Here is a 12,687-nt window from a genome sequence, read left to right as displayed (position 1 = left end):
GCTGTTTCTTTGGGGTTTGAAATGCTCCAGAAGTCAGCACTCTGCATGTGTGTTTGCCGAGCAGAATATGGCCTGTATTTATTCATCCTTTTGCCTGAGCCCTTAAAAATATAGACAGCTAATGTCTTCAGCATGTATAAAATATCCCATATGCTCTGAAACAAAAGAGGCTCTGTTATTAAAGTTTCATTTCCACACGCCCCCTCCCCTCCCTCCTTCCCGCCCCCTGACACCCTGCCCTCCTCCCCTCCCATTCAGCCTGCTGGAAACAGCAGAGCCAGGAGGCAAGCGGGCAGGCAGCAGGCAGCGGGCAACTGTGGACAGAGGCTGGGCATAGCAGGTCTTGGCTCCCATGAGAACAGAGTCCGGCTCCAGGTGAGGGGGTGACAGTGGGAAAGGACTGCAGGGTCTTCCAGAGGAAAGGGGCCACTGGAGTCCCTGGGATGGGTAGTGGGGAGTGGAAGTCCAGGTGCCCTTCTTATGGGTTCCTTTGGGTCTGGGGCCCTGTTAGGAAATTACTATCTGGGTCGGAAATGCCCGCTCTGCTGCTAACTAAAACCACATGTGCTTTCCAGGCGGTGGGACAAGGACACGCCAGGCCTGGGGCTTGGGTCTAGGGAAGATGTAGGCTGGCCTGCCGTATGCCTCAGGATGGGTGAGGGGCTTTGCAGGAAGGCTTGGGGAGTATTTGTACAAACAAGAGGGTGTCAGAGTGTAAGTGGATTTCTGAATTCTCTGTGTGCATGCATGTGAATGTGTGTAACACACTCACCTATCTCCAGGTTGTGGAGTATCCCTGCTCACAAGGCCCTTGTGGCTTCCCTCCTGGCCAAGCAGGTAGGGGTCTTCATTATGCTGGACTCCCTTCTGACCACTGCTCTCCATTCTGCCTTTCCTCCAGTCCCATCAGTCTCCTAGTACCTGTAGAGGCCAGGCTGTCCAGACCCAGCATAGACACTACAAGATGACTGAAACAAGGACACAGCTTTGGGGATAGGCTGGTGCTTCACTTTCAGTGCTGTGGTCAGTAGGATCGTATCTGAGAATTCAGGTAACCTGAGCCTGAAGCCATCTCTCTCTGAAGAATAAGCCTTTTGGGAGTTGGCCTTCCCATTCTGTTGGTGGCCTTGCCATGATCTTGTTGCAGATGTTAGATAGGGCACCGTCCATCACCAGGCCTCAGTTTCCCTGTCCCATTGATGGCATGGCTGGGCCAGGGTAGTGTTTCCCAAGCCTGGCAGGCAAACCTCTGGTAGCTCAGCTCATGCCACAGCAGCCTGTATACTGTTGGTTTCATTTTAACAAGAGTACACTTTACTCCTTACTCTGATCTACACTGGGGAAAATAAACAAATTGTTTATCAAAGTGAGTAGATTTAAATACACTCTCCTGAAATGAATGAAAACTAAAGCCGAGTAGATGAGCCTTCAGGACCTGTCCATTTTTGCAGTGACTTTCTTTATGCTGCTTCCATTGAAAATACTTTTTTTTTATGGTAAGTTCTCACTCTAGCCCAGGCTGACCTGGAATTCACTCTGGATTCTCAGGGTGGCCTCAAGCTCATGGTGATCCTCCTACTTCTGCCTCTGGAATGCTGGGATTAAAGGTGTGAGCCACCATGCCTGACTAAGGGAAGTACTCTTTAAGATATTGCTTGTAGGGCTAGGGAATTAGCTCAGTTGATAGAGTGCTGGCCTAGCATACATGAGGCCCTGGATTTCATCCCTAGCACTCTATGAACTCAGCATGGTAGTGGACAACTGTAATTCTTGCACTCGAGAGGTGGGGGGAGGAGGATCAAAATGCAGCTCAATCTGGGTTATGATAATGAGTTCAAGGCCAGCCTGGGACACATGAGAAACTGGCTCACACACTAAAAATGTGTTGGTTCTGGCTGTCAAGGACCAGAAGATATGATCTGCTGTGCAGACTATCTTTTGGCCCCCATAAATTACAACCTTGTAATTCTGTGATTACAGAGCAGAAAGTCCATTTGCCACCTGTGTGTGATGGGGGCTGTGTGGGAGGGTATGGATAGAGTGAGGGAAAAATTAGCCCATTCCTGATGGGGTTGAGTACCCAATGTCAAAGGCAGGAGACTTGAGAAAAAGTATGACATTTTCAAGTACTTCCTCTGGTCTCAGCTTCCTTTGAATTGCTGGGGTGAGTAGACAGTCATGAGGCCACTCTGGCTTCCACCTTTCCTGCCATTCAGCTCTACCTCACAGCCACTCAGCTCTCATTTAATCTGCCAAGCCAAGAATGACTGCAGGTGAGGAGTGCTGGGAGGATTCAGGGGTTGCTGGGTAGTGGTGGGGGGAGCTCTGGGCAGTACCCGAGTCACTTCTCCAGGCTGAGCTGAATTAAGCGGACACCCTTGAGAACATGCCCCTCTCCTGCTTCCTGGGTGGATCACTGCAGCTGTTATTGCTGCTCGATCACTGCTTGTATATGGAGCTTCTCTGGTGGCTTGTCTCATCACCTTCCCTTAGGAAAGCCCTTTTCTGCTGCACTTCAGTAATGCATCTTCTGGGACCTTTCTTTTTAAAAATATTTTATTTTTATTCATTTAGTTGATAGAAACAGGGATAGAGAGGGGAGAGAGAGAGAGAGAGAATGGGCACACAGGGTCTCCACCCACTACAAACAAACTCCAGACACATGCACCACTTTTTGCATCTGGATGACTTGGGTCCTGGGGAATGGAACTTGGGTCCTTTGCTTTGCAGGCAAACACCTTAACTGCTAAGCCATCCCTCCAGCCCAGGAACCTTTCTTTCTTGCCTCATCCTATAACAGGCAGAGGATATTGAACTTTGGCTCAGAGATACAGATAGCATCCTTAGGTAGAGGTGAATTCATGATCCTTTCTTGGGGAAGCAGCAGGTAGAAGAAGGAGTTGAGGGCTGGATTCATTATAAATTTATCACTAATATTCTGTGTGACTTTAAATAGCATCCTTACCCTCTCTTATTCTTCTGTCCTCTAACCCCAAGAGTTACTGTCCTTGATGAGGCTAAATGCTCATGATGGAGCATCATCCTACTTCTAGAGGATTCTTGCTCTTCTTGAAGGGTCCCTAGGGTGAAGAACTTTGTGAATTTGGGATTGGACTCTCATGGTGCCATCTATACTCTGCAGGACCAGGTTTCTTTGGGGCTGATGGAAGTTGACTCAAACCCAAGGAAGCAGAACTTAGCATATCTAACTGGCCTCCAGTGGTCTTGTGATCTCTGCTGAACACTCAGCTACTCAAGACCAAGGGCAAACAGAGATCTGCCCTGGATGTCTCCTAGGAGTCATTGCAGAAGTCTATCTGGTAGATGGGAGACTCTGCTAAGAGGGAAAGACATGGGCCACAAGAGTAGCTCTTTCCAAGGACATGTCCTCGTGCAGAGAAGGGAGCTGGTCCTTTTACTATGTGGTTTGTCTAATAACCTAGAATCAGTAAAAGTAGGATGTCCAGAATGAGGGAGGCAGTGGTCTTGCCATACTCTGTCCAGGTCTGGTTTTCATGGAATGTGCTCAGTTCACATCTGAGAAACTGACAGAGTGCTAACAATAAGAATGATAGGTGGGATGGGCCAGGGTCTGTGCATTCTTGCTGGTAGCACTGGGGAAGGGACTGAGGGTCAGCTACAGGAAGGGCAGAGAAGGGGCATGGCTTATGTGCACCCATGGAGGATGGAGATCAGTGGCTGTGGTGGGAGGAACAAGGAGTGAGGTCTTGCTTATATAGGCAAAGGGTTCTAAAGATGGAAAAGTGAGCCACTTCTGAAAGACATGTTTTCCTGACACCACAGATGTGCCAGCTAATGTTGGGTGTCCAGTGAAAGGGGATTTAGGAATCAGAAAGGCACTTCAGCTGTCTTCTAGGCCCAACATTTTACTACCTTGGATCAATGTCCCCTGATTCCTGAATGTTTCCATACTTGGTGCTGAAGATGAGGGTCCCTCAGGGGAAACCGAGACATATCCTACTTGCTTTGGGCTCTGCATGCCACACAGCCTATCTAGCACCCCATCCCACCCCAGGACCAGTGTTTTGGACAGTGGAGATCCACAGACATACCAGAGTCTGAGAACCATTGGTGAGCACTTGTTCCAACCCCTTCACCTAATGAAGGGGTAAATTGAGGCAAGTAAAGAAGGCTTGCTTGAAGTTAGTGGGTCACACAAGGTGACAGATCCTAACTGTAGTTTGAGCCAGGTCTGTAACCCTGGGTTCCTGAGTCCTCATCCTGCAAGGTCAGTGGCTGACAACATGTTTTCCCTATCAGAGAAAGCTTCAGGGGAGAGTCCCCTTTGCCACTCCCCATCATGCTTGCTAGGGATCTATTCATATGCACTTATTGAACATCTATAGGTGCATCCATTGCAGTAGGTTCAGGGACACAATAACTGCCATATTAAAGGACGGAGTGACAGATTCCACCTATGTGCAGAGCACTTTTTATTTTCTGAAATCACCTGGCCCATAAATGGTAACTAGCTGTTCACTAGCATGATTATTATTATTATTATCATCATCATTATCATTTTGATTTTGATTTTTCAAGGTAGGATCTCACTCTAGCCCAGGCTAACCTGGAACTCACTCTGTAGTCCCAGGATGGCCTCGAACTCACAGTGATCCTCTTATGTCTGCCTTCTAAATGCTGGGATTAAAGGTGTGTGTATTTTTATCACTAGGTGTTGGTTCAGGAAGAAGTTGGCTGAGGCCATAAGCATCTGGCAGAAACTGTGCCCTGATATCTATGTTCCCAATCCTATAAGCCTAGAGCTTGATGTCTCCCAGGAGGTGTCAACTTTGTGAACCTTTGGCTTGTGGGTGGAGAAGAACCAGCTTGGAGGGAAGAGAGGATGGCTGAGGCCCCTTCATTTTCCTGGCTAGCCAGCTGGGTACCACATGAAGTGAAGTCTCCTAGGGGTCCATAAGTCTGTGGCACATCTGCTGTGAAGGGTGTGGGTTGCTAGACTGCTAAGGAGAGGCCAAACAAAGCTCTCTCCTCCAAGGTTCCAGCATGCTTTTAGCAGGCTAGGCCCTTAAGCTAACAAAACTCACCATCTTTTACACACACTTCATGAAACAACATGAATTATTAAATGGAGCAGGGGTCTGGGGAGATGATTCTGTGAGTGAAGTGCTAACCACTCAAACATGAGGACCTGAGCTCAGATATCCAGGGCCCATGTAAAAGTCAGACATGACAGTGCCTTTAATCTCAGTGCTGGTTGGGGGGCACAGACAGGAAGATCACTGGGGCTTTCTCACTAACTTAATCTAATTAAATTGGTGAGTTCTCAGTTCAGTGTGAAACCCTTATCTCAGAAAATAAAGTGGTACTGGGTGTGGTGACACACAACTTTAGTCCTAGCACTCAGGAAGTAGAGGTAGGAGGATCACTGTGAGTTTGAGGCCAGCCTGAGACTATGAAGTGAATTCCTGAGCTAGAGCAAGACTGTACCTCAAAAAACCAATAAAATAAAATAAAGAGTGATTGAAGAAAACACATGATGTTGACCTCTGGCCTTCATATGAATGTGCATACATGTGACCCCACATGTATACATACATGCAAGTGAAAAAAACCCACCATGACCCTATAGTGACTACTGATACCCCCATTGAAAAGGGCCCTCAGAGGAATGGAGGTGGGGAAGAAGGGACATAAGAGCATAAGTCAATAGAAATATGACTAATTCGAGGTATTTCTAGATATTAAAGTTCCAAATAAATTTAAATAAAAAAATATTAACTTTACTAACTGGAGCAGGGATAGGGGTCTGCACTACCTGCCTTCTACTATGGTCTGGAGACAGCTAATGAATGCTTACGAAGAGCCAATTGAACCCAAAGCTATCTGCACATAGGAGTCACTGAAAAACATCAAACCAGGTGGACACCCAGATCTTCGTCAGAGAGGTTGTAATGTCCTTCATCTATGCTATGGCCCAGGCTTTGGAACATGTGAAAGCTCCTTAGTGATTTAAATTTATGGGCAAACTTGGAAACTGGGAACTATTCCTAGAGGGCATGTACTCGGGCAGCTCTCAAAGTAGACATAACGCAGGTATGATTAGGGGAAGCAGAGGCTCACTGGAGTGAAGCAGCTTCCTCTGGCTCCAGCAGTCAGGACACAGCATGGAGGGGGGACCTCACTGACCATAGCTTTAACAAGTACTGGGGTGGTAAATTCTCTTTTTATGAGATATTGGGGACAGAGGGAGAGAATTGGTGCACTAGGGACTCTAGCAACTGCAATCAAACTCTAAACATGTGTGCCACCTTGTACACCCAGCTCATATGGGTTCTGGGAAGTCAAATCTGGATCCTTAGACTTTTCAGGCAAGTGCTTTAACTTCTAAGCCATCTCTCCTGGCTTGGTAAATTTCTAACAACTGGCTATCTGGGGAGAAAAGACTTGGTTTACAGCAGCTGCTCATTTCCATGGTGTAACCATGGCTCATTTCAAGCAGATGTTCCTGGCTGCAAAGGTGGCAAGAAATGTGTACATTTGGCTTCAGGATCAGTATAGTTGGCTTAACCCCCTACTGGCCACTGTATGGGTGAAGAGAGGGCCTATGGGTTGGAGGGGTAGATGGATAGAAATGCTCTGAACTTTTGGCTTCTTTTATAAACTTGTCATACTACAATGTTCTTGTTCAGTCTAAGCTTGCCCTGTTGAGTCCCCTTGGGCAGGAAAAACAGCCATGGAGACAAGTAGGATGTTCTAGGCTCACTCTGGGCCCTCACTGACCACATGGCCTTGGGTCAGTTCTTCCCTATATGGGCCTCCAATTCCTTGTGTGGCCTGGAGGAGACTGGATTGTGGTTTCTGAAGCTGGTTTGGGACCTGCCACACCACAGCTCAACCCCAGCCAGCCATGATCATTATTTATAGTTATGACTTCAGTCTCTTTAGTGCTGCCAGAACTGGTTCCTTGGCTCACATATCTGTAAACCCAGCAAGGCAGAAATAGATGTGATGTGCAGGGACTTAGCTGATTTTGTGAGCAGGCTGGATTTGGTGGGTCCATGTAGAACAAGCTTGTTCCCAGAGGCCCTGAATACTAGATTCCACATGGTAATCTGGAGTCGGAGGAAAGCTTTGAATTCTCAAGCCTAGTCCTGTGATAGTGCAATGGGTATAACTGGGGCCCAGAAGTGGAGGGATCATGGAAAGTGTGGCAGAGCCAGAACAAAGGTTCTTTGCACTGTATGGCAGGGCCTTTCTCTGGGCCCTCAGAGAGCTCCAATGACCACTTCAGGTCCCAGGCACCTGTTAGGTCCTGCCTTGGCCATTTCCCTGCTTGTGAACCATGGGTTAGAGACTCCTGTACCTGAGCTTCCTTCTCTTTCTCTGTTAAGTGAAAGGAGTGGTAAGTGCTGGCCTCAAAATAGCATCATGAGGCAAGATCACAGTACACACAGTGAACACAGTGGGCAAGTACATACTCAGCACAGTCCTTGTTCTCATTGTTATTATGTCCTCAGATGTTCTCTCACAAAGCAGTAATTATAATGACAATAGCTGCAACTTATTTAGCACTTTTGCTGGCCATCTTATTTAACCCTTCAAACAACTATATAACATCATTATTGTTATCCTCCGTAAATATGGCAGTTCTCATCAAGTTCTCCCTAGATCCATCCTCTATGCTTTGGTCCTGACAAATCCAGATTACTCTACTGTATAAACTAGTGGAAGCAAGTCAGAATGCTGCTGAGGAAAGGAGGTGTTGTAAGCCCACTTCTCCTCAGTGTCCTCCCCAGACCCTTTTTCCCTTCAACTCTACAGTGTTGTACAGGGTTCTGTTTGGGGTTCCCTTGCCAAACACCAGGGTGCTTTCTCACATTCTCATGCAATACCTCTGCTGCCTGGAGTGCAGATCCTCTCCTATGTGCCTAAAAGTACCTACTATTTTTAAGTCTCAGCTTAGAAGTCTTTGAGGTTAGGTGCTCTTCCTCCATGTCTCCTAGGGCTGTGCATGTTGGGACAAGATGCACCAAACATTGAACTATATATAGATGCCTGGCTACCAACTGTCCCTCATCCTACCCAACCCCAAGTTTTGAGCTCAACTGCCATGTTTCTGTTTTGTTGTTGAGTGTGTGTGTGTGTGTGTGTGTGTGAGAGAGAGAGAGAGAGAGAGAGAGAGAGAGAGAGAGAGAGAGAGAGAAGAGAGAAAGAGAGAGAAGGAATAAGAATTAGCACACCCGGGCCTCAGCCACTGACCGAACTCCAGATGCTTGTGCCACCTAGTGGGTATATGCAATCTTGTGCTTACCTCATCTTTGTGAATCTGGCTTATGTGGGCTCTGGAGAGAGATTAAGCATGGGTCCTTAGGCTTTGCAGGAAAGTGCCTTAACCACTAAGTCATCTCTCCAGCCCTGTTGTATTTTTGAGGTAGGATCTCACTGTAGCTCAGGCTACAGACTGCTCTGCAGTCCCAGGCTGTCCTCAAACTCATAGAAATCTTTCTACCTCTGGCTATTGAGAGCTGGTATTAAAGGCATGTGCCACCATGCCCAACCACATCTTGATTTTTAAAAAATATTTTTATTTATGAGAGAGAGAGAGACAGAGAGACAGAATGGGTGCAGCAGGGCCTCTTGCTGCTGCAAAAGAGCTCCCAATGTATGCACCACTTTGTACATCTGGTTTCATGTGTGTACTGGGAAATTGAACCTGAGGCGACAGGCTTTGCAAGCAAGTACCTTTAACCACTGAGCCATTTCCCCAGCCCAATAATAAGAGTATTAGTGTAAGAACTATACCTCCTATGAGTTTTCAGGGTGTGTGTTATTGAGAACTTCTGCCATTTCTGTTGATTTAATAATTTTTAGAACTGCATATGGGAATTTAATACCATTGCAAACTTAAAATACATATGCTACGCAAAACTCAGAATGATAGCTCTGGAATCCTCTACCCCCACCCCGGCCCTTATTCTGTTTTAACCGTACATAGCACTCCCTGGCCCTCTTTCCTGCTTAGTTATTTTTCCATTCCATTTAGCTCCATCTGATATGCTTTTTCATTTATTTATTATCTGTCCATCCCAATAAACATGTGTGCTCCATGTGGGCAGGGTTTTTGTTCCTTTTGTTCACTGTGTACTGCCAGTGCTTAAAATAGTGAGGGCACATAAACAGGCATTTGGTGAATGTGTGCTGAGTGAAAGAATGAATAAATGAATGAATGAGTCTATACTCTGCAAAAAGGGTATGAGAGCTCCAGAGAGATGAAGTGACTCATCCAAGGTTATCTTGCCTTTGTAAGGTTGAGCTGAGGTCTGGCTCAGCATTCACTTCTCCAGTGATGCCCCTACCCCTCCGAGCTCCTTCATGCCCTGCTGCTCTGGGCTCCTCCAGTTTCTCTTTATGCCTGCCCAACCCTGGCCCCCTCTTACCTGATGGAAACAGACAGGAAGAGAGAAATAGCCAGGAAGGAAGGAGAAATGATAGCAGGCTGGGCCCTTAGATGTTGCTGCTGGGGCAGAGAGGAAAGAGGCCAGGGCTCAGAAGAAGGCTGGCAATGGGAGGTCACACTGTGCTTCTCCTGGCATTAATCCCACCCACTGGAAGACACTGAAGACAGGGAGGAATCGGTACAGTTTCATTCCAGGCTGCTACTGCTCCACCAACTGTACTACCCAAGGCCTTTTGCAGCCAGGGACACAGGTTCAGGGAAAGGACGTGACCTCCCAAGAATGCATAGCCAAGCAATGGCAAAGGCCCAGCCAGTCTGGGATTTCTGCTTTGGTGCCCCCACACCTTGGTAACCATCCTCATCCCAGGAGAGAAGCAGGATCATCCTTTTGGCTCAGGTGCTTGAGTATAGCACAGGCCTTCAGCTTCAATACAGGGAAAGCTCAGCTGTGGACAGGCGAGACATCAACCCTCACCTACCATGAGGCTAAGAGTGCTGCAGGCATACGTGGATTGAGTAGATTCTGAATTACTTCTTTGTCCAGGGCAATTCCATTTTGGTCATCAGCGACATAAGTGTTTAGTCTCTTGGTCACTGCATATTAAAGTGCTGAGTGGCTTCAGTGTGTCAGGTGATATACCAAGTGTTGGAAGGAATATCCCCTTTCCCCCTCCATCCCTCCATCTCAACCTCCATTCATCCATACTTTCATTCAGTAACCACTTACACCGATGAGGGAGTGCAGCCGTGTGAATAAGGGTGATGTTATCAGGACCTAAACCCTAATTCATCTACTCAATGGCTGTGTGAGCTTAGAAAACTGGAAACTCAACTTCCATATTTGTAGAATGGTGCTAATAATGGCACCTCCCTTCCAGGCTCATGAGGAAGATCAAATGAGCAAGATGTCTGGAATAGCCCCTGATGTCATAAACACTGTGTGACTATCAGCTCCTGTTGTCACTGTTGTTTAATGTGCTTGGCACCATGCCACAGGCTGAGGAAGCCATTCTAAAATATTCCTCTCTCCAGCATCCTTGCATGCCAACCCTGTCTCTTCTGCTCTGGCTTCACTGCCCTCAGCCCCACCTCACAGAATTGGCCTTGCAGCAATCTTTATACTTTACACTATCCCTACATGGTCTCTTCAGCTAGCAGGAAGGGTTCCAGCAATGGAAGCCTGTTACAATCACCATCATTACCTCCCTATGCTATTCCATATATGCTTAACCTCAGCCACTCCAAGCCCATGTGGTTTTCCAGACCCATCTCCAGCAATCCTGCCTTCTTGCTTTCACAGGGCCTGATGGATTATCTCTCCTCAGAAGCCTTCCTTCATTTCCCTCAGCCAAGAACCATGAGTATATACCTTTGAGTATATATTTCCCTTTGTTGATAAATTCATTTCATTTTGTGAAAAGCAGCAGATGAGTCCTATATTCAGAATTGCACTTTAGGAAGTGGATCAGACCCTATGTAGTGTACAGACAAGAACAAACTATAGGAAGAGGCAAGTCAGGTAGGAAGAAGGGCCTTTAGGGGAATGAAAGTCTAGTCTTCCTGGGCTATTTCTTCCCTCTCAGCCTACTTTTGCCTTCTACCATAGAATCAGATTCTGTGGGCCAGGTATGATGATATATTCCTGTAATCTCAGCACTCAGGGTGGAAATGGGACAGAGGCAGGAGGATATGAGTTGGAGGCCAGATAGGAATACATATGGAGGCAAAAGAAAAAAGAAGGAAAGAAAGAAAGAGAAAAAAAGAAAGAAAAACAGTGATCCTGTGATTTTTTTAATATAACTTATTTGGGGAGTTGCAGTAAGGACCCCATGTCCGGGTGCTGGTCACATTCCTACTGATTCCCTGAAGCTTGGTACCCCTCATGTTCCCTATGTGTCTCTGAAGCTATACAATAGGCTCTTCTGACCTTCTAGTCACTTCACGTTGGGCAGAAGGTACTGATCCTGAATGCAGGCCCAGTGAACATCCACATAGCCCAGAGATAGGATGCTAGATGAAGCAATGAGCCCATGTTTTCTGTAATATTTCCAATAATTCTGGGAAACAGCCAAGCCATGGTTGGCAGTGAAGTTGACCGTCAGACAGAAGAGTTGCCCAAGGCCAAGCATCCACCAGTAAGGGAGTCGGAATTTGAACCTGCATCTGACTCTAAGCCAGCAAAGCCTTCTTCCTCCACCATGCAGGGAATAGCAGAAGGGACATGTGAGTCCCTAGGTCACAGCTACTCTACTAGATCACTTATTCAGTGGTTGGCAACAGGGTTCTGGGAAGTCTAGTCAGGTGCTGGGACTTCAGGTTATCTGCCACCCAGCTGGGCTCTGGGGTTAGAGCTGTTTGGGTGTCTGGGTTTAGTAGATGCCCTGCCATATCTCTGAACTCCCTTTGAAGAAAAGTGGATTCTGTGGGCCCTTGTCATCCTTGCCTGCCAAGGCTCTTAGCTTGTGGTCAGATAGGGATGGAGTGTGGGCAGAAATGTAATTAGAGTCTGAGAGGACCCCTTATATCTCTGCTAAGCTCTCTGGGACCTCTCCTGCCCACACAGATGGACTGCTAACTGAGCTCAGCATCTCCAGGGGCTATGAAGTCCCTGGAGCCAGAGTCTGTAGCTGCTGAAAGCAGGAGCCAAGAGCACTGATCCTTGAGCAGCATCAGCTCTGGTCCAGTTACCCCTCTCCCGCAAGAGACTCTGAACCCAGTATTTGCCTTTCCAATCTTCATCTTTAGACCACATTCTGTCACTACCTCACAGGAGAGTGAGTTGGGTAAAGGGCTTCAGCTCCACACTCAGCTATTGCTATGATTCCCTATGGCTCTGGGGCCTTGTGGATGTCCCAGGGCTCAGGCCTGCCCAGAGCCCTATCCTGGTCCTTGGCTGAATTGTGAGTCCTCACTGTTTGGGAGGGAGCCTTGAATTGAAGTGCTCCTGCCAACCCCTCCCTCCAGGCTTGGCAGCCTAAAGACAAAGCTGGCCAAAAATATTTGTGTGGGTGGCGGAAAGTTAACTTTTCCGCCTCTCTTCTTTCCTGGAAACCGTGGCCACCATCACATACAACAAAACAGAAGCAAGGATGGAATGAGGTGAGGCCCCCATGGGGAGTTAGAGAGCCATGCCCCCCACCAGGTACCCACTCCTGCCTCCTGCCATCTGGTACTGTGCCATGGGGTGGGGGAGAGGGAGAGCTCTGAGTCCTGATAATCATGGGATCTGCAATGCCAGAGTCCAGTGG

General features: G+C 47.4%; 1 protein-coding gene across 2 annotated transcripts in view; it reads left to right on the top strand.

Annotated features, from left to right (window-relative positions):
* Positions 1-266: 266 nt before the first annotated feature.
* The window catches only part of Synpo (synaptopodin), a 56,122-nt gene continuing 43,701 nt past the window's right edge, over positions 267-12,687 (top strand). Inside the window, exon 1 of one of the 2 annotated variants that reach the window (XM_045132314.1) lies at positions 267-375. The gene's annotated coding sequence lies outside the window, so the exon portion shown is untranslated. The remainder of the gene's footprint in view (positions 376-12,687) is intronic. The other variant, XM_045132315.1, reaches the window with a different exon arrangement.

The sequence above is a fragment of the Jaculus jaculus genome, chromosome 13 (assembly GCF_020740685.1).
Source record: "Jaculus jaculus isolate mJacJac1 chromosome 13, mJacJac1.mat.Y.cur, whole genome shotgun sequence".
Taxonomy (NCBI): domain Eukaryota; kingdom Metazoa; phylum Chordata; class Mammalia; order Rodentia; family Dipodidae; genus Jaculus; species Jaculus jaculus.
The sequence above is the reverse complement of the archived record's forward strand: the minus strand, read 5'-3'. Positions and strand labels throughout refer to the sequence as shown.